The sequence below is a fragment of the Xiphias gladius genome, chromosome 22 (assembly GCF_016859285.1).
Source record: "Xiphias gladius isolate SHS-SW01 ecotype Sanya breed wild chromosome 22, ASM1685928v1, whole genome shotgun sequence".
Classification (NCBI taxonomy): Eukaryota; Metazoa; Chordata; class Actinopteri; order Istiophoriformes; family Xiphiidae; genus Xiphias; species Xiphias gladius.
The window spans coordinates 28,032,177-28,059,333 of NC_053421.1; the positions used below are offsets into that span (position 1 = coordinate 28,032,177).

At 48.5% G+C, this 27,157-nt stretch overlaps 1 long non-coding RNA gene across 1 annotated transcript; it reads left to right on the forward strand.

The window, feature by feature from the left end:
• The first annotated feature begins 17,728 nt into the window (after positions 1–17,728).
• On the forward strand, positions 17,729–26,485 carry LOC120783565. The gene is made up of 3 exons (XR_005706354.1): positions 17,729–17,810; positions 22,808–23,068; positions 26,381–26,485. It is a non-coding gene; the product is annotated as an uncharacterized LOC120783565 (long non-coding RNA).
• Positions 26,486–27,157: the final 672 nt, after the last annotated feature.

The window sequence follows — 27,157 nt, forward strand, 5'->3', positions numbered from 1 at the left end:
TGTGTCCCGTGGAAATCCAAACAACGTTTCGAGTCTGAAACAAGTCCAGGCTCACGAATGCAGTGCAGGCTGGAATAGTGTAGACCAAGCTTAAGATCTCCCGTCATCAGTGAGAGAAACTAAAGGTTTGGTTGGTGGAAGTCCACGTGGCTCTGGAGAAGCAGGTTCGGCCGCAGAGAGTTTGTGAGTTCAAACGCTATCTGTATCTAAATATCCGATCTCTGCCTCTGGAACAAAGAGACGCGTCTCGGCAGTAAAACCCAGATAAGAAACAACAAACTCGCAGAGGTTGTAACCGCTCGACTATTGTTTTATTTGTTTTGCAGCTTTGTCTGGAGTTTTATAATCTACATTATAGGCATTTCTTTGCACACGTGAACAATGCAAATCAGTTACATCGGTGAGCGACCTTTGCCCCGGGGACGCCCACCGCTACCGTATAAATCAGAACCGCAGCCGACACACACCCCTCTCTGAAACACACTGCTCAGGTCAGAGTCATGTCGAGTGCCAGAGGGATTACACAACTGGGCGGCGCGTCAAGGACGCGAGGACTGTCTCCCTCCGTCACCGGGGAGGGCTGCAGCTCTTCTGTCCTGAGCGTTCCCTTGTGTCCCCCCCCCCCCCCCGGAAGCTGAAGTGAAAACGAATCTCCTGTTCCCAGTAGGGGCCACAGGCACACTGGTGGCCGTTGTGGCGGTACTGGTATTAGTGCTCGCAACAGTGGGCCGGTGACACCAGTGCTGCTGCCATCAGTCATGGTGGCAGTCACTGCCAGCCGTGTGCCCGGCGTGCTGCGGTGAAACCAGGCGGCCGCTAGAGGGAGACACACACCGGCAAATGTGCCTCGCCGGGGCCGCCGTCCGTCCTGCAGGGGGCGGTGTCTGTCCGCTGCAGACTCTCTCCGCAGGACCAGCATCTTCCTCAAACCTCATCCTTCACTGACTGGATTTTTTTTTTTTTTTCTTCTGTGTTTGTTTGCTGTGTTTCGCTTGGGCCACGTGACAACGCAGACGCACACTCGTCCCTGTCTCCGCGCTTTGATCTGGTCCCACCGCACTTGTCAGACTCTAAAACTCACAGAGGTGACGAGCGGCTGCCGGTCCCTCCGGCCTCCTGGTGCCCGGTGCCTCGTCGCGCCGATGCCTGACGTTTGGCGCACGCTCTGTGAGGGAGACAGGACCAGTAAGGACCGAGGCTAGTGGGCCGGTTCTTCCAGGAACCCCTGCGAGATCTCTTTTTACCTCAGAGGGGTTCGTCCGGTTGCTTTGAAGTGTCCTTAAGGGTTTCTCGCAGCCGTGTTCGCTGCTGAGGAGTTCCTAAACGTTCTGGGGGGGGGGGTCCGTCCGGAACCTGTGACCGTCACTAGAAGCGGATGGTCTCACAGCTTGCTCCTCCGAACCCGGGCCCTGATATTAGGTGGATTGGAGCTGATTGGTTTGCGCCCCAGGTCTCTTCACCTTTCCTATGCGCGTCAGCGAGCATCCTCTCAGAGGATCATCATCATCATCATCCCTCCTCCTCCTCCTCCTCCTCCTCCTCCTCCTCTCACGCTCCTACGAGGAAAATACTGCTGCATTACTGAAGTCAGGGGCCAAGTGAAGAGAAAACACCTGGAAAAACACAAATTAGCACCGAACATCATTGTTGTTTCATGTGTTGATTCACAGAATCGGTGTAAAGAACATAATCTCCTCTTCCTCCCCTTCCCTCCTCCTCCTCTTTTATACTCCTCTTTTTCCTCCCCCCCTTGTCTTTCTCCCTCTGCAGCACCCTCTCCCCTCCCTCCCTTTTCTCCTCTCTCTGCTCGCCTTCCTCCTCTATCTTTCCTGCTCCTCATCCTCCTCCTCTTCTGCCCCCCCCCCATCGCTTTCCTCCTCCTTGTCACTGGCTCTCCGCAGCTCCCTCTCTCCTCTTCCTCCTCCTCCTCCTCCTCTTCTGTCCCCTCACCCCCCCATCGCTTTCCTCCTCCTTGTCGCTGGCTCTCCGCAGCTCCCTCCTCTCCTCTTCCTCCTCCTCCTCCTCCTCCTCCTCCTCCTCGTGCTGTCCCGTGTGAACAGAGCCTCTTTTCTCTCCTCTCTCCTCCTCTTTGGATGACCGCCTGTTCCTGGAATTCACAAACCCCTCTCACTTTTAATTTATGTGCATATTAATTGTTCTCCATTGTAATTTCCACCGTGGGATACAACATGCAAATGCGCCATTTGTGCGTGCGCGCGAGACTCCGTGCGTGCGTGCGTGCGTGTGTGTGTGTGTGTGTGTGATTTTTTTTTTTTCCTCCTCAGCCAGTAATCCTCCGCAGACATCTCTGGTTGTCAACGTTCACACACTTTTTAACGGTTAATTCAAATTACACCAGATTTATCCGGAAGGATTATGGATATTTTGGAAATTTAAAATTCAGCAAATGCGGCACGTTTTTTTTTTTTTTTTTTTTACGAGTTCGTATCATTTTAAACCTGAATGTTCCATTTGCGTGAAGGCAAGTGAAATCAAACACAGTGGGATGGAAAGAAATGGGAGAATGAAATCCCCGGTTCAGCAGATGATGTCGGTGATTTCGTTCTTCAGATAATGGCTGAAACCCGCAGAGGATCCCGGAGCCTTTAACTTCCACCTGGTATAAACGTGAAATCCGGATCCTCTCGGCCCAGACCCAGACTTTTTTTTTTCTTTCTCCCTAAAAGCTCGTTTTTATTTCATCCTCCGAGAGAAAAGGGTGAAAGTTTTCAGCCAGACTGAGGTGGGAGTGTGTGTGTGTGTGTGTGTGTGTGTGTGTGTGTTTTTCTTTTTTTCTGGTTTAGCTTAGTTCAGTTTCGACGTTGCTCGACTGCCGTGACCCTGCAGAGCCACGGGGCCTTTTCACACCTGTTCCCGTTAGATTGCTGCTGCATTCTGGGGCTTTTTAAAGAAAAGAGAGAGAGAGAAAAAAAAAAAAAGCGACGTCTGGTGATTTTAGTCGGTGACCGGCTTTTCTCTTCCCTGCAGGTTTTCCTGAAAACGGATCCGGAAAAATTCAGTGGCACGTTTTTCTCTCAAAAGCCTCTTCCTGTCCTGTGTGTGTGTGTGTGTGTGTGTGTGTGTGTGTGTGTGTGTGTGTGTGTGTGTGTGTGTTATCATAGGTTAAAATACGAGATAAAGAAACGACTGAGTGAGTGTGTGAAAATGAAAGCGGGAGATTTAGTCTCACGGGGGTTTTTTTCTTTTTCTTTTTGCAGACAACAAACATTTATTCTCCTGACATATCGATTCACCTCATCACCGATTGGAGAATTATTACTGATTCCCAATAACCCGCCGGCCAATCAGAGCAGCTCGGCCTATTTCAGTTGTGATTTGGGGCCAGAGTCCTGGTGAATTCGGTCTCAGAGCCAGGAAGAGGACTTCAGCCTGGAGAACAGGCCTCAGCTGCGGTTCACCTGCCACTCGGCAGATCAGTCGCACGTTCGATCCCCTCACACACGCACACAGGCGCGCGCGCGCGTCAGTCCGCCGAGCAGCCCTCGACCGGACACCCGCCGGAACGAAACCGGCCTGAGTGTCAACAGGTCCTTTAACGGTGGGACGAACGGCCCTTCAAAGACGTTTCCAACACGTCGAGTCATCTGTTCACCGCTGCACGCAACCGGCCCGCTGTGGTCTGTGCGATGAGCTCAGATGCTTTTTTTAAAAATTAAATCAACTTTTACTTTTATCCTACAGGTAGAAGGTGTTTTAAAAAAACAAAAAAAAACAAAGTGAAACCATCAGGTGAGTTAACTCGGATTTTTTTTTTTACCTGCATTTTTTTTCTAATTTTATTTTTTAAGCTCTTAACCAGGCAAAATAAAGTAAAAAACAAAACAAAACAAAAACCACTTTAGTTTCATTTGAATTAATTTAAGGATGTGATGTAAAAAGAAACAAAAAGGCTCGATCGTTCTGCTGCTGTTTGAAAAAGAAGATTGAAGAAACTGAGGACATATTTTTATCTTTTTATTTTCATTTTTTTTTATTTGTCTGTCTTTTAGATCCTCAGTGGACTAAATGACCTGCTGGGTGGATGAGTCGCCTGAGCTGAAACTGTTTTCCAGCCTGCAGACTCGTTCAGTGTACCTGCTGATAATATGTCAGTTTATCACCATTAAGAATATTTATATCCATTGATCATTAGTATGAATAGGAGACATCGTGTCCATTCACTGCTGCAGTATTGATGTGTGTATAATAAACTGGCCTCCGGTCATTTAATTATTTTTACCTATTCACTTATTTAACTTGACATTTGCATCCAAAAAATCCCTGTGCAAATCATATCTATCCATCTATATATATATACATATATATGTATATATGTATATATATATAATATATATATATATATGTGTGTGTGTATATATATATATATATATATATATATATAGATACATACATATAAACATATTTATACACACACACACACACACATATATATATATATATATATTTATATTATATCTATATATCTATATATATAGAGAGATATAAATACACACACACACATATATATATATATGTGTGTGTGTGTGTGTGTGTGTGTGTGTGTGTGTGTGTATTTTTATATAACGAGCCAAGGAGTTCGGCGAGGTTCTCCTTTTGTTGTCTTTCCTCTTCTCTAACGACTCCACACACTCAGCCACGGGCCCAACCTGCGGGTTATTTACTGTGCGTTAGAGAATAATGTTCTACTAATGTTCAATGAGAGACTAACAGACAACGCAGTCCGTGCACTGCATTCTACGGCGTTTTTTCTTACACACACACACATAAAAATACACACACAGCAGTCGTTCCTCCACCCCACCACCACCCCTTTTTTTTCCTCCCGCGTGCGCGCGGTCCCTATCCGGATCTGGAGCCGGATGCACAGCTCCACTGCGCATGTCCGCATTGCGAAAGCACTGAGCAATTAATTTCGCATGAAGCATCGTCTCATCAGCAGTGGCAGAAATAGCCCCCCCCCCCTCAAAAAAAAAAAAAAAGTTGCAGAAGAAGAAAGCAGACAGAGGCAGGGGACGTCCAACCTTCCGAACCTCGCCCTGCAGCAGCTCCGCGACCTGCTACACCTGCAGCCTTCCAGCCTTCACGTGGAGGTGAGGTGACACACGCAGCAGCAGGAGTCTTACACCCGCCCCCCCCCCGGCTCTAAACAGACACCTCTCCACATAATCCAACAGCGTTTGAGCCTTTGAGTCCGCGGCTGAGCCGTTGCCTTTCACAGGCGTTCCTAACAAAGTGGCCACTGCGTGTAAGCAACAAACGCGCTGCCACTTTCCAACCAATCATCGTTTACGACACTTGTAACTTTATTGGGTGATGATGAACAATTGGCCGCCGCTTGTTGGATCAGTTACAGGCCATTAATAAGAATAACTTTTGGGTTGCCAGGCCTTGAAAAATCCCCCTTGGCGAGGCTTTTTAAATCTTCCAGTAGGAGACTTGTGCTTTTAGTCCCCGTGACCCATCAGGTAGACCCTCGGACGGAGCTCTCGTTTTCTGGAAAAACACGAATCGTGAGCCCGAATCTACGAGTACGAATGCGGACTCGCCCGTGCGGCCCACGGGTATTTATCAGTGGGTTACAAGCATCAATGGCTGCACTGTCAGCGACCCGGGAAACCCCGGCCAAAGGGATCTGTCACAACGTGGCGGCCCGGGAAAGCTGTGTCTGATTAACGGCTCCTCGCGGGTCCGCGGAGCTCGGATGAGGGATCTCTCGGGCTCCGTTGGTTGGAGCTTAGAAACTCTGCCGGGAAGAGGCCGAACAAACAACCCGGCGCCATTGAGCGAGGGCCACGACGTGGGCCGCCGCGTCCAAACCATTACAGAGAAAACCAACGCGCTTTTTTAAAAGCCAGATTCTCCCGGATTTGAACCGGCGCCTCCGGCCGCGCGTTGTGATGTCAAAGAGGCTCGAGTGAGGCTGAGGCGACACTTTATTTCAACCTGTAATATCCGCTCTGTGTAACAAACCTCCCTCCGCATTTAAACGTGGATTCCCGCCACGACTGATATTTCTTGAAATCTGCAAAAATAAAAACAAATCAAAATAAAGTCAGTTTTTGCTCCTAAGAACGTGTTTTGCCGAGGAACCCGCCGTGACTCAATAAAGCGCGAATGCGGATGAGAACGACGCTTGGGTGGAATGAGTGTTTGGTGTGAAGAGGTGGCGGGTTCGCGGTGCCTCTGCAGATTCAAGCGCTCGGAAACGATCGTCCGCAGAGCCGCGGAGTCGTAGCCAAGATTCCGTCAGAACCGGTGTCGCCCGGGTCAGCGCGCGCCGCCGGCTCGACGTGGCACGCGGGGCCGAGGGTCGGTGCGAATCGCGCTCGTCCGAGGGGGCGAGAACGAAATTCAACATTTGTGAAAATAAAAGGCTCCTCGGGCCTCGAACGTCCGCGTGAAAAACCCTCCCCTCCTCTTCAGGGTCCGCGCGCCAGCAAAGAAAAGATGAATTCCCTCGTTTCCCTCCGGCGCCGACATGAATTTCTGACTCATTAGCATTTATGCAAATGAGTTTCTAATTGCAGGCGTAATGACTCTGGCGTGGGAGATTTTTCAATCCGCCATGTTTTTTGTTACTGCATGCTTTACAGGATGCTTTTCTTTTTGCCCCCCCCCCCTCGTTCATTTTTAAAAACAAAAGCGGACATTTCTCTTATTTCCAGCCGCTCATCCGACAGGAATCGTGCAGGAGCTTTATGTCACATCTAGAAAGAGTGGGAGACTTTTTTTTTTTTCCCCCCCTCTCCCTCACAGGCCGCGTCTATCCGCGGCATCGACGAGAGCCCCCTCTTTCTTCCCCTGCTCTGCGCCGCTGCCCGGGGCTCCCGGTCTCGACAGACGCGGGGCTGTGCCGGAGGAGACTCTAACTTCGAGGTGAGTCCGGGCACCTGCGGCCGCCACTCAGCCTGTGGCTCGTCCGATGCAATGCGCGCGGGCGAAGTGGAAAGGCAAGATGGCAGCGGGGGCTGTGAGGATCTTAGCTTCCAGTCGGGCAGGACTCGGAGACCATTAGAGGCTGGAGATGACTGGAAACCGAGCCCCTCATTCTCTTGGGATATTTAAAATAAAAAAGGGAGAGAAAGTTTTGACCCCTTACAGAATATTTATGACCCAGTCTGCAGGATTTCGTGTGTCAGAGCAAACAGGTTCACTTTTGAGTGAGAATGAAAAAGTCCCAATAATGGAGGAGTTTTCTGTGATTTCTGACTGTTCCCCTTTGTCTCAGCTCATCCCCGCTTTTTCTTTCCCCGTCGTGTGCGTGCATGTGCGTGCGTGTGCGTGGTAGCGGAGTTTCGGTGGTGGTGGTGGTGGTGGGGGGCGGGGGGTCTGTCTGGTTTGGCACAAGGAGGCTGTTTGGCCCCCATGGAGCTCCAACAATATGGGCAGATTTTTGAGGGACAAAAGATCCAGAGCTTTGGGTTGCAGAGCACGTTTCTGACACTGGGACACCGGTGCACTGGGCATACTGGGATGTTAGACTGGGAGATGCTGAAGCAGACGGCTGGTGCGACGAGAGGAGCTGCGGCAGCTTCCCTGTGCAGCTGCACAACAGGTAGCAAGAGGAGGGATCCCTGTCGGTCTGAGACCCAAAATAATCAAAGTGCCCCAAGTGCTCAACGCGTTGCAACCCACTAATCCTTCTATAGTTGCCACGTTTCTTCTCCACGTCTTCATTGTTCCACGGGGCCATTAGTTCCAGGCACAACTCGACACCCTGAAGAACATTTTAAGATGAACGCATCTAATACGGCGCAGACACAGGTTTGACATCAGGGGCGGAATGAGATGCGACCGTGTTAAACGCATTTGACCTCTGCTCACCTGCGGTGGTTTTATATGAGCCAATGAAAGCTGACCCGATTCATGCTGCACAAAATCCTAAAGATAATCCGACTGCATCCTGACAAATGTGCTGCGGAAAAATGTCCCTCACAAATTATTTTCACAAGATCTGAGGGGGAACCGTCCAGCTGATGCTGAAATGCAGTAGCACAGTCAGTTAAAAGCTGAAGAAGGTGCCCGACGATAAGCGTCGGAGCGACGCGCCCTCAGAGGATGTGAGGGTTCCGGGGTTCAGACCCTCACCGGGGCGACCAGAACATTCCAGGCACAAGGGTGTAATCGCACAGTACGCGTGATATCGTGAGCCGGGGTTCTCACCCTCAGGGGCCAGACCTCACAGGGAATTCGACCCGTTTGGTTTTAAAATCAGCTATTTTTTCATCACGGCGATGGAAAAAATTGGGGTCCGTGTGGACCCGTTCAAAAACGGTGTATTTTACGGTGAAATTGGTGAAACCTCCCCGATCAGTTATCAATAAAATAATGCAAATCGTTCCAAAGGCTGCAGACTTAACTAAGTCCGAGAGCGGCCGTGATTTAAAAATGTGTGTTTTGACAGGGCCGTCGCAGGAATATATCAGATCTAAAGGGGGCCTCAGTGAAGGAGATCGGCCCCGCTAGAAAAAAGAGCAACTGGCACAACAAACCGCCAGAAAAACCAGAAAAAAGGCCGTTTTCATCCCCAGATCTGAAACGTTCTCTGCTCTCCTCTCTCTTCGTCTCTGCACCGTTGCCTGAGACAGTTTTTTTTTTTTTGGCTCTCGGTTCCTATTCATGGAAGTGTTTTACATGCCGGTCAGCAGCCGAACTGGTCGACCGAGGTTTTTTAGCTCAGTGTAGACAGTGTGTGGGCTGTCAACACATCCTGCTGCTGCTTTAAAGACACAATCTGAGATCCAAGTGCAAACAAAACAACCACCCATAAGCTTAATTGAAAATGCGGGACTGGGACCCGCGGACTCGACTGACACGTCTTTTAATATGGGGACAGATGCGGCGGCTGAGTCGGGGCTGGTTCTGTTTTTCTGTCCTCGGTAAAGGTTTGTTCACATCTACAACGTTTGTAAACGCAACAGGAAAAATGGAAGAACACAAAATGTTGATTCATCATATTAGTGAAACTCCTCTGTTAAATGATACGATATGAGATGATAATACACTGGTTATGTACACGGTCATTAATTAGAGATTCGGCCTTCAAGATTTCCGAGCATTTAAACAGAGGGTGGCCAAAATGACAAGAACGCCTGCCGATCCAGCGCAACCCAATTCCGCAGCTCTCCAGTAAATACCCTTCTGATGTTAGAACGCTGTCTTGACCGGTGTGACTCCAACTCTCTCGTCTTATTCAAGCCTGAAGCCACGTTGGTTTTTATTTTCCGTGCCGCCCGGACGTACTTCACCCTTTTTCTTTTTGTCTCGCCGAAATCTAACTCACTTTAAATTAAGATCGTTTGGTCATTTTCAGGCACGAGTGTAAAACTCTCGAGCTCTGCCTGCAACCTAAACAGTGCCAGCAGCGTATGAAAGACAGATAGGTCCGTGGCGTCTTTGGCGGCTACAAATGGGAGATAAATGTGCTTTTTGGGAGTTTGGTGTCTTTGATTTAAAGGGATTTAAAGTGTTTATGTCAGACAATCCATCTATTTTCCACCGCATGGTCAACGTGTATGAAATATTAGCAGGTTTTATGAAACGGTGAGCAAAATGCGCTGAGGACTCTCTCATTAAGAGGCCAGCCGTCGTCGGCTGCGGGGATGCTGGCCGCCCTCGTGTTGCTCCTGTGAAATCTGAGCTCTGCTGAATGACTCAGTTCGGACGGTTCACCGGAACCGCAGAGTGACGGTGTTCCCAGCGGAGATTCAAACCCGCCTCGGCGGCGCACACTGGGTCCGCGTCCTGTCTGTAACTAAAGGACTTGTTGATCAGCCAAGTGCACGGCTAAGGCCCACGCATTACTAAGTTATGGTTTATACGTGTGCGTTAGTACTTCAGCAATAGTACAGCAGCAGTTACGGCTGCAGATAACATTTATTTTTCATTACCGGTCACTGACGATTCCTGTCTTGATTCAATGATTTTTTCTAAACTGTCAGAGAATATTGAAACAGAAAAAACTGTCCCGAGCCCCAGGTGACATCTTCAGATTGCCCATCTTGCCCCACCAACTGTCCAGTAGCCAAATTTATTAAGTTCACTATCAAATAAGACCCAAAAAAAAGTAGCAAATCCACGGCGGAGCCATCCGATGTTTGGCAGTTTTGCTTGAAAATGACTTAAATGATTAGGTTAGTATCGAAATGGCACTAGTATAAGTAGTGCTACTATTATTATAACACTAGCGGAGGAATCGACTACTCGCTTCAGCTCTGGTCACGGTTCTACTGCCGTTGTAGTCAGAGATGTGGCAAGTAAGAGGTGGAAACTGAGAGCGTTTACTCAGAACTGTGCTCGAGAGCAGTTCTGAGATGCCGTACTGGAGCCTTTCCATTTTTCTTACTTTCCTACTGAGACTCGACGGCCACAGTTACTTCGCAGGTCGGGATTTTCCATGCAAAACAGGATGCAAGATTACAGGTTCAAGTGTCCATCGGTATAGTAGGTAATGGTAGCCGCGCTTTCATAAGCTACAAGATGAACATTTGAATTGAACATTTGAATGCGTCAGCATTGATTGTCCTCGTGATGGAGCATTTTTATTTCTAATTACGTTGAAGTAAAGGATGTTAAAAGTTCTGCACCTAATAGCTACAAATAGTTCCAGTAATTACACTTTTATTAAGGTAAAACAATGTTACAACTGGAGTTTTGGTTCTGGTTGTAGTGGCATCACTAAATAGGTGAGAATTACAGGTATAGACACTGTTGTTTAAGCTGCTGCAGTCATGGCAACGTCTGAAAATGATTCTTCGGTGTGCAGTTATAGGCCTGCTCCTCATCCTGCAGCTTTAAAATGTCAGTCCTGCATAGTAATCCAGCTGCAAATCTTCATTCGGGAGCGAATACGTTCAGAGCTGGATCTAAAACCCAGGCCTCTGCAGAGTAAAGTGGATTTGGTGGGTGGGGGGGTGGGGGGGTGCATGCAGAAATGGCCTGATGAGTACTAATGAACTTGGGATGTGCCACCGCAATGCTGAACGGCTCCTGGTCCACCTCGGTGCCCGGGTTCCCATGCAGAATAAGAGAGACGGATGACGGGGGGGGTGCCTGGATGCTGCACCCAGCCCATTGTGCCCGGTCCTTAGCCCATTAGCCACCACCAACCACTTCGCTTTCCCAAGAGGAGCACGAGGCCTGCCCGCCTGCCTGCCTGCCCGGACTCGGTAACCAGGCATCGGCGCGGGCGAGAGGAGGGGAGGAGAGAAACAGTAGCCTTAGTATTTAGAGTTTGATCTCCAGGAAAGCGTCCAAAATTTAGAGAGAAAGAAAAGGGGGAGCCCGGGACATTGGTAGGCAGAGAGAACCCCCCGACAACAAACCGGGGGCTGACAAAGTTGTCTCTTTGGCAGTCGCGCCTCCTATTGAACCAGTAATTTATTCAAAGGAGATTTTTATCCCCGCGATCTGATTATTATGATAATCAAGTGACCCAGACCCCCTTTCTTGGCTCTTGTCTGCGGGCTCTGGGCTCGGCGGTGACAGTAAAAGCTGATTTGCACGGTCTTCACCCCCTGGTCACATTCCTGGACTGCTCTGTATCAAAGACGCAGACAATGAGAATAGTGGATGTGCGCACTTGATCCAGGCGCATGAGCGGAGGCCGCGGACTCCGCCGGGGGCTTTGTGTCAAACGAATACTAGTAGCCAGACGAGATTACACGAAACTTTTTATAATCCCACATGGGCCAAAACGGGGCTCAGAACCACACGCTTGGTGCGTGAAACTCCCACAGCGGAAGCAGCAGAGAGGATGCCGCACGTCGCCCATTTATGCGTAATTAGGGAATTAATTACGAATCTGGCTACCTGCTTTTACGGCTACAGGAGAACGGGGTGCCAGCGTTCGGATCATTCTGTCCGCCTGGGTCTCAAATATGAAACCAACCTGCATTCAGATCAGTAGTTTCCCGAATTCTGATCCGCAAGAGCGCAGAACATCCGCGTTTATTAACAATCACGGCTGCTTTCATTTTTTTTAGAGGGTGGAGACAAAAACAGATCTGCATCGTGTCATAAAGGGGAGGGCCTTGGGGGCGATATATGTTTTTAGAGCAGGCATGTCTTAGTTCATATTGCGTCTGACGCGAGGAATGGCGAGTGCGAGCGACGGCGCGGGCAGGAGGGGTGGGGGGGGCGTCGAGATCCACCTCCGCGGGAAATAATGGGGATGATAATAAAACAGGGGGAAAACCCGTCCGAGGGAAGCTGAATGGATGGAGCCAGAGAGACGTCACGAGCAGCCGCAGCCATGAAGACCGTGCGGTCCAGCCTCCGGCAGCTCAGTTGCTCTCCATCTCCCGAGCCGCTCGCTTCGCGGTTTAGAAGAGCGGACGCCGCAGCGACTCGCGGGCGACGGCGTGAGTATGAAATATAATCCGGGTTTTTCTCCGGGGGGGAGTGGGGGGGTGGGGAGAGAGGCGAGGGCAGGTGCGGAATATCGGCTAAAATAACGGGAGGGAAGCGCGTTCGCATCCGCGCAGCGTACGTCGCCAACCTGCACACGCAGCGGAGCGGGATGCGCGTGGAGTCTGGACGTGGTGGCAGCAGGCGAAAATGGGCGACGGGTGTCTGTGCAGCAGGTCTCCGGCTCCAAATTGACTATCGTTCCTTTTGTCTGCCCGTTTCCGTCCTGATGTACCGAGAGGTGTAAAGTGGAGGCTGACGTCTCCGTCAGAATGGAAGCTGTTGGGGGCTAAAGCCGGATGGAAACATTCGGTTCAGCAAAAAAAAAAAAAATACGAACATTTCTTTGCTTTTATTTGTCGCTCTGTTTGCGGCTCCAGAGTCAGAATCCTTCTGAGGAATTGATTTCTTAAATGGAATAGCGCCCAGGTCCCGCGAAAGGTCACGGGCGAACATGTGGAAACGAACGTGCCCTCTCCGCGTAAAAGATGAAATATGTTAGTGAAAGGGCTCCTTGCAATTAGACGTGGCTTGGCTCTGCTCTGAGCGAGAGCTCCTCTGTTTCACGGCCTCGCTGACGCATTGTGCACAGGCTTCATATGCGCCATCGACAGGGAGCCACAAAGGCCAGAAGGCGCTTCCAGCCTTCCGGCATTTCGGTCTCCAGACACTTAGCGGGGTCACTTCTCCGGCTCTGCTCGCCGTAGCGGCGGGAGCGGCGGAGGCAGGCGACATATGGCACCAAAAAAACCCACCCAGGCCGACGCGACCGCGGTCTGGGGACAAAAAGAGAAAATCCTTTTTTTTCTCTCTCTCTCTCTCTCTTTTCTGTCTTTCCTTTTTCACCCCCAAATTAAGCTCTTGCAGGACTCGGCCATGTGGCTCAGATATGAGGATTACCAGCAGACGGGCCTGCAATGCATGCGTAATAAGACAAAGTGGTGGCGTTCACACCCATAGTTGGCGGATAAAGGGATCACAAGGCCAAGCATCCAGCCCACACGAGGCCTGCGCCGAGAAAACATGTGCGACCCCCGGACGTACCGGGGGAGAGAACCGAGGTTCTGGAGATTTTGAGGAGGAGGAGGAGGAGGGAGGGGGGGGCAAACAATTAAAGAGAAAAAAAAACAAAAAAAAACTGCGATTATGCAACGTTTGACACGATGAACGTGACAGAATTAGTGTGTCAGCAGGCAGGGGTCGAAGAATGAGAAGCAGAGAGTGAATCAGAAAACGAAATTCACATTCACGTTAAAGATGAAAAACTGGAATTTAAATTTGGATGAATTTCGGGTTGCAATTTAAGGCTTTTTACTTATTTATTTACTGAACTAAAACACACACACACACACACACACACACGCAGGCACGCAGGCAGGCAGACAAAGTTAAGTGAGCCACTGCGGTGTATTATGAGAGTAAGAATTTTGCAGCCACTGACCATGTTCTTGCATTTTCATTTTGATGTTGGAGCAGTAGTGAGAACACGGGGGGGGGGGGCGGAAGTCTGCACCTTTTCACGCGCATCATGACCGTCTTTAAAGAAAAACGAGGTGGGGGGGGGGGGAACCTAAATGCTGGTGGGAGGAAAATGCTGCTTGCTGACTGTCTTTACCGCCTGAACGAGGGGGGGCAGCTCGGTGTAGTCCACCTGAAGAATTAAATGACCGTCTCTCTTTTCCAGGGATCCCTGGGGAGACGTTCAGCGGCCTCGCACCACGTGGCTCTCACTGTAGGTAATGCGGGCTACCGGCTCCCACTGTCACTCACACCACACACGGGCTTCCGTAGTCAGTTTGGGAATAATGGGTTTTAGGTTGGAGGAAACGACAACTGCAAGGTGGACGGTCGGGGACACGTAGTCCTGACCTTATACTAGAGTTGTACATATAGTTTTATGGTAGAATGGTGTTTAGCATACGTATAAAAAAAATGCTTTCTAAAACACAAACACGAGTTCAGACGTAAAGAGGAATATGACAGGTACATGACGGCGCGGGAAGAATGGTGCCGTCGTTTGAAGAAATCCACACGGTGTCCGGGCTTTCCGGGGGCTGCGGTTTCATTACGTGCAGGACGTGTGAAAAAACGAACCGACCGGTTTTCCGCAAACCGTCATTCTCAGCCGATGGGCTGCACGCGCGCAAGCAGCGCGGCCGTGAGCGTGTCGCGCGTCTGCCTCTCCGAGATAAAAGCCACGGTGCGTCTGCCCACGGGCCCGCACCGTGGGCCCCAGGGCGCCGCCTCCTCCCAGGTCATTTTTACCGAAGCGCGCGAGTCCACCTTTGAACGCGTGCGCACACCTCGTGCCTAATTGCCTCTGTCCGAGACCCGGAGCAGTCACCGCGTGGCATGAAATAAAATGCTTCGTCCTGATTTTGCCACGTGGTTTTTAATCAGACCACGACCACCGAGACCTCATGATAGGAATTGATTTCTTGCTAATCAGCTCTGGACCTTCACGTGAAACTATTTCCAATTGGAGGCGCCGGATTTGTTGACGTCAGCCACGTCTTGGCCAATGGCGCAGCCTGACGAGGGGTTTGTTTAAACGCTGGAGAGAAAGAAGCCAATTGACGCCTTAAATGTCCTTTTTTTTAATTTTACCTGAGATCAGGTTTGTGAAAGAAAAAGAGGCCGCTGCAGGCGTGACACCGTGATGTTCTCCGGCGTAAAGTTCTGCAGAACAGACGCACTCTAAGACCTGCAACCGGGTCCGCTCTCTGAACATTCCCCGGGTGAAATGCATCGGCAGAGGCGGGCACGGTGGGGATAAAAACCCAGAAGACAAACACCGAAATGGTATCACTTTATCAGAACGATAAAACAGCGGCACAGTCACGAATGAGCCCGTGTTAATGAAAGGACTATTAATGATAATGAGGAAATAAGTGCAATCTGCATATAATTATCCTTCTCTTCATCCAGCTCTGAAATCGTAAAAAAAAAACCCATATCTGATCTAAAAACGAGTCCTGAAGCTCAGAGCACAGGCTGCGGCGATCGGAATACGGTAATGGCAGCAATGCATCATTCCAAAGGGGGAAAATGATTTTGTGACGATTTACCGATGAGAGTGAAACACCAGACTCAAAATCAACAGAAAAGTGAGGGATCTGGGGTTTTGTTTTTTTTTAAGCAGGTATTAGTAAATTGAAAAATTTGTAAGATTAAAAAAAAATTAATCAGAAATATTAAAATGTTTTACGTTAGTGCTATTATTCTTAAAATACTTTCTTAAAAAAAAAGATGACATGATAATAATACCAATAATGTAATCAGTGTGATTTGTAAAATTAGAATATGTGAAAATGTGAAAATGTGTCTTTCAGTTTCTGTCTTTTGCAAAAAATATGAATTATCCAAACTGTTAGTCCTTCTTACGGAGCTGTTTATGAAGCAAATGTAATAACATTTTTTATATCTGTTTGTTTGCAGCTGTGAGTCTGTGTGTGTGTGTGTGTGTGTGTGTGTGTGTGTGTGTGTGTGTGGGATTGGATGTGTGCGTTTGTGCATTTATACCCAAGCCTGGGTCAATGTGTTTAGTCTGATCTTGTCAGCAATTATGCATCTAAACACGTGAAAGTTCACACACTGTAGGATACATACGTGTGTGTGTGTGTGTGTGTGTGTGCGTGTGTGTGATCCAGTGCAGCAGCATTCAGGAAGCTGAAGCATGTTTCCTCTCTTAAAGGGCCCTGCTTTGTCCTTGTGGATTGAAACAAAGCTCCTTGACGAAGACCTGTGTCACGGTGACTGCCCTCTCCCCGGCAACAAAACACCTTTTTGAAAACAGAAGTAGATTCCGACAGTAGAAGAAGAAGAGAGCTGTTTATTATGACCTGCAGGGAGAACGATGCCAGGGGGATTTGCTGTTTGCTAACAGGGATGTAGCTGTCCCCGCTAACACCTGCGTGTTGCCAGCCAAGTTGTGCGGGAGCGTTCGGGGCCCGGGTGTGTGTGTGACGGAGGGCGAGAATATTCTGTGTCCTGCCCTCCCCTGTCTCTCTCCCGCTCTCTCTCTCTCTGCTTTTCAGTCAGTGGAGCTTTACTTGGCGGTGGCGTTGGTGGGGGCGGAGCCTGCCACAACAGGGATCTGGGCACACAGAGCAGCTTTAATTAGATGGGGCCTTGTGCCATGTGCCACGGAGTGTGTGAGAGGGAGTGTGTGTGTGTGTGTGTGTGTGTGTGTGTGTATACCATTGTCAATACCTGTACAAGTGAAGATGCTTGTTGTGTTTGCATTTAGCTTGATATTTGCGTGTTTCTGTGGACATTTTTAGGTCTGAAAGGATATGTCTACTCCATGTGCCCCATGCTTTGATAAGTATGCGTATTTGTATTCCATCGCTGTTAATTTATATGTAAGGACATTTTGTTGTTGCGTATGTATGTACATCTTAAACCCCTCTATCTTCGCTTTGACTCCAACCTCTGCTTTGGCATCAGATAATGTAAACGAAGACAAACCAGTTTCTTTTGTAGTCGAACAGCAAGCATCTTCTTTTAATTTAAAAATGCATTTGGGCCATGGTGGGGGGCCGCGTTTGAAGCCATCACCCTCCTAAGGAGCCAGTCAGCGGGGGAGGCGGGTGCGCCATAGGGATGGGCGCCGGGCCGGGGAAGGGCCGTTTGGTGCCATAGCCGGTTTGGACTGGTTGGACTTGTGTACATTTTTTTTATTGGTGCCTCTTGCTGATTGCTTGACTTTGTGGAGTCTTTTTTTTTTTTTTTTTATATGGAAGCATTACTCGCAGGCCAATCGCAGCTTTCTTTGTACAAAGGGAGGTTTCCTATTGGCTTAGGTGGTTTGAGGCGGGGTGAGGGGGTCAGGACATTTAAGAGTCGCAGTAAGTTGAGTGAGGAAAAAAGGCCCCAAGCCAGAAGAGTAACGTCTTTGTTCAGAGTTGGTGTTAACTGCCGATTGATTTTTTTTTTTCATGCAGACTTTGCTCAGTTTTGACAAAAATTTTAACTCCTTCCAAAAGTTACCCTGTAATCCCTTAATTCGTGTAAAATCAATGAGATGGTGACATATAATCCTGTTTTATTAACAACTTTCTCTTCTGCTTATAGGTCAGAATTTGGCCCATGTTACTTCGCCTGCGGCTTGAGAGGATGGGTAGCCTTAGGGGTTGGTTGTTATCTTTGGTTATCTAGCTGTATGAGTGATGTACATTCTTCATAAAGCTAGATAACCGAAAGTAACAAGAATCCCATTACACTCCTGAAAAGGCATCAAGACCCCATTTGCGCCTCCACCCAAAAAAAGAAAAGAAAAAAAAACAAAAAAAAACCACATACACTGCCACAAGAACAGCAACACAGGTGAAGAAAATGGACGACATTTGAAAGGACATGGGAGCGTAATGAAGCAAAAGGTAGGGTGCATGATTTTAGTCTGTGTCACTGTTCTGTAGGTTTATTTATTGTATGTGTGTGAGTGAATGTGTGTGAGCAAATCCCAGACCACAAGGCCTTTAGGTAAACCTAATTTCATTGTAAAGCTCTGTCTGTGTTTGCTGTTGTGGTCCATCAGCATTTAGAAATGCAGAATACCGTTGGCAGGCACGTAGAAATAAATGGGACATTGCCGTACATATTTCCAAAAAGCTGCCGGCAGCCAGTGGTAGTGATCCATAGCAGTGTGGTTGGTGCAACAGGATCACTTTTAATCTAATAAGCCCCATGATCCTTGTGTATGGGGCTGCATGCAGGGGCTTAGCCTTAGTATCACATGGCCAGGAGTGACGGGCCTGCTGAAAGAGACCCACACTGATTCACCAAAGCCGGCGGACTTTGACAAGTCGATTAACAAGTCGGTGTTAGCTAATCAGTTTGCTAGCCAGTTTAGTCAATGCTCTATTCACTTGGCTCCATGAATTTCAGCTTTGCAGCGTGTATCTTTGGCATCAAGAGAACATGCAATATGAAAAGAATGTGGGCCTTTTATATCATAGGAGCTGCATACGGTGCTATGAATTATACATATGTTCCGACTTGGATGGGATTGTGTGAGTTAAGAATGCTCCCTCCGAGTTAATCCGGGCTCCCAACGCCCCGCCGGCACCTAAGCGAACAGACAAGAATTTGTTTGAGGCCAGTTTTGTTAAGTTAGCCGTTGTTGATTTTTTTTTTTCTCCTTCCCACCTACTCCTTTCTCCCTTTTGCATGAAAAGATGTTTGATTTGGGGTCCTGGCCGTTGTTTGATTTGACGTGACAGTTGGTTTGGTTGTGAATGGGCCGTGGCAAAGCCTCCATTGCATGAGGTGCTACCATGTGGAAAGGCCTGATGGGATCTCACTGAATGCTGCTGTGTGTATGCGCAAGACTTCGAGGGGGGAGTGGTCCAGGGGCAATCAAGCAGAAGGTGCCCCCAGTGACAAGATCCATGAGTGAGAGAAGGAGAACAATCTCAGCCTTTAGGTTCTTGCCTGGGCTCATGGTGAGGAGTAATTGGTCAATCAGATCTTCAACCTCAGGGCCTCTGATGGCTGATTGAAGGTGTAATTTCTTTTCTGCCCATCAAAGCCAGAGGGTCACTCCTGCTGAGAGAGGCCACTAAGGATTGTTCCCAAAGTCTCAAGGCTTTGGAGCTACAAGGCTAGTACTGAACTCAAACAGTAATACCTATTCCACATGGCAACATGGCTCAGCTAAAACATCACTCTCAAGTTTGGATAAATTCAGCTTGACGTGGTACAAATTCTAAACAGTTGTGCAGGGCTGAAATGAAATTCCTAAAAGCTCGTGTGGCAACCTCACCTCACAATGCCAATCTCTTCAAGCCCTGCAGTTGTGCCTGCCTGCCTGCTGCATTGCAGGTGCTCAGTGTGACATTTGAGCTCTGGGCTCAGCTAGTAAGAGGGAGGAACGAGGGCCTTGACAGGAAGTGACAGCCAGAGATGTCACCATCTTGGATGGTAAAGTGGCACCTGGTCCACTCTCTGTCCTGGTGCTACCGCCACTGCTGATGTCTTTTTATTACAGTCCAGACTTATGAACATGGCATGGCCTTGAACTGTCATTGTGAATGATAAATGGCTGATGGTGCCTGACTAATATCCAAGCACTTGTATATCTGTGCAGGTGCATATCGCATTTAACACGTAACAGGTACAAGGCAGGCAGATTTTGCGCGGTGTAAAGACAAGCCGTCTCCTCTTGCTTCCCTTTCTGTTTCAGTTACAGTGTTGGGGGTGAATGGGAGCTGAAGTCCGGGACAGATTGTGTTTATACCCTAAGCAGTGCCCTGGGAGACGCATGTCATGGTGCAAATGCTTTGTGCTGGCTCTGTGTGTGGCACAGTTATATCACTAACGCTTCACACTGGGGACCCCAGAGTAGAGATTGTCTTAGCTTCTGCCTGCCTGAAAATGGCACGGAGATGGGAGAGTTCCTAAAAAACCACCTTGGGGCCTTTGCTCTCTCTTTCTCTGGGTCCCATGACACAGTGTCTGAAATAGAAAAGTGAGCGCAGAGAGAAATGGTGGAGAAGGAAAGAAGGAAAGGAGAGGAAAGAGGAGGAGGAAGAGAAGGGTGGTGGGTTTGTCTTAGCTTTCATGCACTAGGCAAGCAGATTTAGACTCCAAGTGTCAAATAGAAAAACCTCCATTGTGGCCGGGTCCTACTTGCCCCCCTCACCAGTAGACTTTACAGTCAATAGAGCTAGTCCACTTGTCACTGAGGGACAATGCGCCCCTTTGCCTCCCTTTCAGCCCTGCCAGGTCCGAGCAGCCAGACAGTTTTCTGAATAAGACCCAGTGACTCTTGCCCCCTTTTTTCTGCCTCTCTTTCTCTTGACGGAACACACCAACAGGGTTTGGAAAATGGCTTCACTGTTGGGCCGCAGCAGAAGGCCAGACCCTGTTATTTTCTACAACATTGGCATTCCCTCCACCCCATACGCTCTCAGAGAAATGAATGTATCTTAGGCAGTTGCAAAAGTCAATGGGCGTCCCCAGACAAAGGAGATTAAGTTTGGCAACTTAGCAGTAACAGGTGTACTTTGACTGTGCTTGGACCACACGGGGTTGACTCTCGTGGTCGTACCCATTGCTCTGTTTGCCTCCCTATTGGTTTTGATTTGTCTCGAGATAAAGATGAAATTTGCTTTGCGTTTTCAGACGACAAGAATACTTGAGACCTCGTTGACTTGGAAGCTTTAGTCGAGAGTATGTTTGGCCCAGCTGTCCAGCTAGGCTTCTTATCATTTCTACTACTCATTTTTAATGTAGCTTAGTTTTGCTGCATTTCTCCAGTGATTTGCCAGGTTTTCTCCAAAGGGATTCTGCAGATATCTTTAGATCTCAAGCTGTGCTCACCCAAGGGAGCAAGTTAAGGGTAAACAATGCGGGCACACAGAGGAAGAAAGAAATATCAGAGGGGGTGTGATACAGCACTGAAGCATGAATACATTTTCACATTTAGAACTGAGACAGTGATGTTTTAAGAGTGGAAATATCTTTCAAAGAGAATCAGTGAAGCCTTTTCTATCCATACCTTCAGTATTTTCAACCACAATAAATTGAGCCATTCAGCAGCAGTACAAACAGAGCCACTCTCAGAGCCAGAGCAAAACTGTGCATGCATTTGTTTGTTTCAGTTGTTGATAAAGCTTTTACTGAGAGCCTTGGTCCTCAGAAAAAAACCCATTCTGGTGAAATGACTTGGCAAAGCATCCGATGGAGGGTCTGTTCAGACTGAAGCTGCTCCCGCTGCCATTGTCTAGCTCTCTCTCACACACCTACGAGTCCAGAGTGAGCACACAATTTCATTGTTGCGTGAGCTGTTAATATCAGAGGCTTCACAATAGAGCCCATTCGCCATATTTGCATAAGGCACTTTTCCAACAAGGACCCGGAGAGGGCTTGAAAGCTGGCCCACTCCAGTGCCAATGGCAAAAAAATGTCAAGTGCCAATTAGGAGAGGTTTGCCACCATTCAGCACTACCCCACCCCTGTAGTCATTCCCCTCCCTGCTTACCCACCCCAACTCTCTCACACTCCAAGTCACCCCTGTTTTTACCACCTTATTCTAATTTCAGACGTAGCCGTCCCCTACTGACACCCAGAGACAAAAGCTGGCTCCCTCCTCTGCTGGCTAATGGAGGATCCTTTCTGCTGGACTCAGAGTATTAGCAAAATGAGACAGTGTGCTCTGTTCACCGATTAGTCAGCTTTCTTTGTTGACTTCTTTGAATAGACGGGTTCAGGAACTATGTGGCTAAACCTGCGAGATACAGACTCCACCTGCTAGTGAATATTGAACTTAGTCAGCTGGCTACATTGTGCAACTCTGGTTTTAGACTCGGACTCAGGTTTCCACGGGCAGGTGTAAGTCGTCGAGGGAGGGTCTCTGGCAAAGACAGACGCTGATTTCAAGCAATTAAAAATAACCCCTTTCATCTGATACCCACAGTGGTCGGTCTGCGTTAGTCCTAATAGCATTTAGCCACCTAATGACTTGCTTTAAGCTAGTCCTGCTTATTACTTTGCACTGATGCATACACCGAATTCAGAACATCCTATTATGAGAATGGCTTCAGTCAGAGACTGTTTAAATTAGGAGCACAAGCTTTGAGTCAGCTGTTAAGGCTAAAAGAAATGAACAATAACACTACAGATGGATTTACTAGAGCTACGTCAAATCCAAGTTAGCTTAACTGGTGAGTGTCAACGGTGCTGAACAGCTGTTTACATTTCTACCGATGATGAAAATGCGGCATTATTTCCAATTAAGCTTAACTGCAGCTGTCAGATTCAAAGTATGCGGTGACAGGAATGTAGATCGTCATCGGTGCCCTTGAATTTAAGCAACGTTGTGTTTACATTTGGAAAGCCTTTGCTAAGAAAGGCAAAGACATCAAATAAATAAAGAAAAATGGTATCCTGTAAAATGACAAGAATGCAGGAAATTAAATTTAAAAAAAAAAATGAAGTCATAGACACAAAAAAAGGTAATCATGTTTGTCCAATTGGGCTACCGTTGTTTTCCACAGAGCATTTACCTAACTTACCGCCTCCTGCCACTCAAAAGGATTTTTCTCTTGTCCCTTTTTCTCTTTCATTCTTTCATTCAATCTGTGTCGAGTTTTTTTTCTTTCCCACCCTTGATTCTCAGATGGTTGGATCTGATTTGCATACATTTGCATAATGAAAGTCATTTGCATGCTCAGGGGCAGACTGTACCATGAGAACAGACATGAAAAGGTGTGTGTGCGTGCATGCATGTGTGTATACACGCATTCATGTGTGTTGCATGGCTTGCTTTCGTATGCTTCCGTCAACTATACATGTTTGTTTTTAATGGATAAACCGCGTTCTTAAAATTTTCCCTCTCACCCTCCGATTTCCCCCTACCCCATTTTCTGTGCAGGCTACCACCACAAGACCACTGAAGGAAAGATGGCAAAAGGAGACTGAAAAACAGAGAAGGAGGTGGAGGAGGGGTTGCTGTTGATTCTGCCCTCCCTCTCTCCTCGCCCTCCTCTGCATCGCCTCTTCCCTCCTCCTCCCTTCCTCCTCTGCTCCATCCTCAGCAGACTGCTCCTTTTTCCTGTACAGCAAGATGCAGCCCGCGCCACCATCTTAGAGCAACGCTGGCATGAAATGGAAGTGGGAAGACCAGTCAGTGCAGGTAACACAACAAACCCCCTGTGCCCACCATGCTGCATCTTTTCACTGGTGCCACCCTGACCCTCCATCCTCTACCGTTTCCCCACCCGGTGCCCTCGCTCCTCTTCTCCAGCAGGCTGTAGCCTCCGTTTTAATCACCTCGGATATGTTTGTTAATTGCACGATTCACGAGATGCGCGGATGGGTGGAGGGGAGGGTAAGTTGATGGAGGCGGAGCGTGTTTTGTATGTGTGTTCACATTAAATCACTCTGCTCTCAATGCCTCTCTCAGGAGGCTTTCAGTGGGCATCTGTCCCCCGAAATGCAATGTTTCCTTTCCCGTTTGGGAATTCTCGTGCCATCCTCACATGCGTGCCCTGACATGGCTGCGGCTGCCATTTTGGAGATACGATGCAAACCGTGCCTGCTGGACAGTACAGAGGCACAATTCAGTACTCCATATAGCCGAGCACTCTGGGATTTGGGCGCTATATTTTCATATTTCAAATTATGGGGTTTTTTTGTAGTCTGCTGTAACAGAGTTACAACTTTAAGATTAATTATAGATCTAAAAGTTCCTCTTCAACTCCTTAAACGAGGTCAGAAGAAATGTCAAGGTGGGAACATCTGTCGAGTGAAAAACGATGGTATCCATGAACCACTATTCACATTCTCATACAGGGACACTGCAGCATATAACAAAACACACACAAAGCAGCAGAGAGACAGACAGAGAGAGGGAGTGAAATAATAGAGAAGAGGTGGTGAAGAAGTGAGAAAGCGGGACCTCGGTAGGCAGAGTGTCAGTACTGGAAAGCCTCTCTTTGTGCAAGTGTTAGAGGGCAGTCGGTGCTCAGACAAGTTGAGTATTGTTCTCCCTGAGCGAGGTTGTTGTAGTGCAGCATTATTCCAACCGAGGAGCTCCCAACTTTGAAAACCGCTTAACCCAAAACACCAATTAGCGTCGACCGGGCTTGATTAAGTAAGGCAGCCGGTAAACAATGCAGGCCATTGTCCTCGCAACAGAGACCTCCCTTTGTTTGTGTCTGTGGTGTGGAGTCCAGAGAGACAATGCTAATGCTAACTTAGAGGCGGGTGCCACTCCGTAGTAGCAGCAGAGAGCCTGCTGACACCCACTGTTGGGTCAAGGTGAAGGAAGACAAGGGGACTGTTGCTAAATACAGGAAAGCTGCTTGTCATCGAAGGTCCAGTGCGACTTTTCCAGTTTAAAAGAGAAAGTCAGAATCGAAAATCAATTGGCCAGAGTTCGAAAAAAGCGTTTAATTTCACTATAACCTTTCCCCTTAAATTTCAACAGTGATTCCCGAGATTTACACAGAGTAAACCTAACGTGCTGCTAGCTCTCAAATTAGGTCACGCCTAGCTTTCTGTATTTCAGTTTTTGACGACGCAGCCTTTAAAGGCGGAGGCGTCGCTTGGCTTTCCTGAGAAGTTCTGTGGTAACTGTGTCAAACCCAAGGCGCACTAATCACAGCCAGGCCTCCATAAACAGGTGGTGGATTGAGCAAAGGGGGCTGGGGCCGTTCTCAATTTACTGTGTAAATTATGCAGAGCCCAAAACAATGCAAACAGTAGACAGTGGAGTGGCTGGCGTTGGCTAATGAGATGATGAGAAGCCTGGGAGGGCTTGGAGCTAGTCGAGGTGAGGGGGTGGGCACGGCCGGCAGCTTGTGTCTGGATCTGTGTATTCGTGTGTGCGTCTTCGTGCAAGTGTGTGTGAGGGTCTAGAGGAGCTTTGGCAGGGGAGCAGACACTGTCCCGTCTGCACAAACCCCACCATCAGCACCCCTCCTGCCCAGACTGAGTGCTACAGAGGGAGGGGAGGGTTAGCAGGCAGCTGGGGCACCCTGCCCCCATTACTCCGGCAAGAGCACCAGCCTTGGGAACCTCTGTGGCAGGGTTCCCCCCAACACTGGCACCTAGGGGCCCCCCAAAAGTCTGGCTGCAACCCCCCATCACCACCATCCCTTCCTCCCTCTTGTCTCCCCAACCACCACCACTCCTCCCACCCTAATGTGAGGCTGGGGGCCTGGGAAGGACTTCAAGTTCACGGCCAGACCTCCTATTGAGCTGACAGCCTGACTGTTTGCTCAATTCGGCTCCCTATTCAGGGCCGAGCTGGAGGAGGGAGTGTTGAGAAAGGGCTGGAGGATTGTGTGTGTGTGGGGGGGGGGTGTTGCTGGATGGGACACGGTAGCACTGTTATAGCTATTCATTCAGCAGGGGTAGACAAGTAAAGAGCGAGGGAGAGAGTGAAGAGGGATGGGGGGTTCGAGTCGGGGTGCATAAATAAAAAGTGAGGAATCCAGGCTCAAAGTTTGCTTTGAGCGGTGTGCGCCTCTCTCACACTCTTTTAGACTCTTAATTACCGGCACCTTCCACTTTTCTCTCTCCCTTTCTCAAACTGCACCCCCCTCCTCATCCCCATCATGCACCCACACACACACACACACACACACACACACACACACACACACACACACACACACACACACACACACACACACACACTCCTGAACACACACACAAAATTGCAATCATTCTCATCATCCTCTCTATCCCCTGGTTTTATTAGGCCACATGCTGGGGCTGTAAATTTACCATTAACAAGCTTATTCACTATAGTCCTCTCAACAAAACAAGACCATGATGCCAATAACTCAGAGCGACACCAATACCCGAAACTGCCTTTTATGCCACCAACCTCCGCTGTTTGCCCCCCCCCCCCTTCCCGGCCAAGCGCACCCTCTCTGAACAACGGTGTAATGCTAAATGCCAAGGCTACAAGGCCGCCGCGATGCTTGCTAAGAGCCTGGGTGATGCCAACCGGCACGATGGTTGTCGATTTCTGCCGCTAACCTGGGCGGCTGCGTTATCGGTACACTCTGCACTCGGTGACCTGCTGTAATATTTTAAGTTGCTTGTCTGAGCTGCTTGAAAATGTAACAAAAAAGGAGTTTGATAGCCTTCTGAAGTCCAACTCAGCCTAGCTTAGGGTGTGTCACATGCTTCCTCTTTGTATTAGCAGCTCGTAGCGTACCAGGCTCCTGTTAAGGCCTTTCAACTTCAGCCTCAATCCCTTCAGCTGATACATGGAGCTGTGCTTACCTCGGCCAGATTTAGGACACACAAGAAATACCCCAATAAGTTATTTTTCAGGGAGGACAAGCCTTCTTTTGATACGCCTAAATCGGCATTCACAGTCAACTGTCTGGGATAATTGTTTTGACATTCGTGTGATTGGCCTCGCCGTGTGCTTTGACTCACTCGGAGGAATCGAAGCTGTATCTTAATGTCATCTTTCTTTTTGCAGGTGAGTGCTGTCTGTGCAGGATGATCCGAGAGAGACAATGGAGAGACAGCGGGACTCCTCCTTCGGCGGCCGTTTACTGCCTTTCAGCCGGGAGTAAACAAGGACGACTCAGTGGTGATTCCAGCTGTGGCTTTGGAACACTGCTGCACTGTTTGTACCTCTTTGATGCTGTTGTGTGATGCATTATTTGACCCAGCAGTCAAGTTGGGTTGATTATGAACGCAAACGGCATGGTGGACTGTGAAGGGGGGGGGGGCAAGGTCCAGACAGAAGATCAGCAGCTGGAGGTGGACCGTCTGGTCCAGGAATGTGACTCTTCTTTTTGTGTTTTCGAGAGTGTGGCACTGAATTTTGTAATTATTATTCTTTGATATTTGCTTATGAACAATATTACTTAGACATGAAACAATGTAATGTGTCTCCGACTCATATAGGCTCCACTTACGGTAGGTCATATTTGATGAGTTGTGGCCCACGTTGTGTTTGATTTGTTTTGTTATAGTTGCTAGGACTCAAAGACACGTGAATGTGAGACCCACGGCAGCAGTGAATAATACTGCACTGCGATTGGACAGCTCCATGTGTCGGCTGACACAATGGCGAAGGAGTGAGCTGTCGTCTTTATACTCTATGCAACTGTTTTATCTTTTTGCTTCTGTTTTTTTTCTTGAATCCCAGTTGGGCAGAGACCCTTTTATCCTTACTTTGGATTTTTTTTTTTTGGGCTGTAGTTTATAGACATCCCTTCAGACGTCATCAAAAGAAATGTTTTTTGAG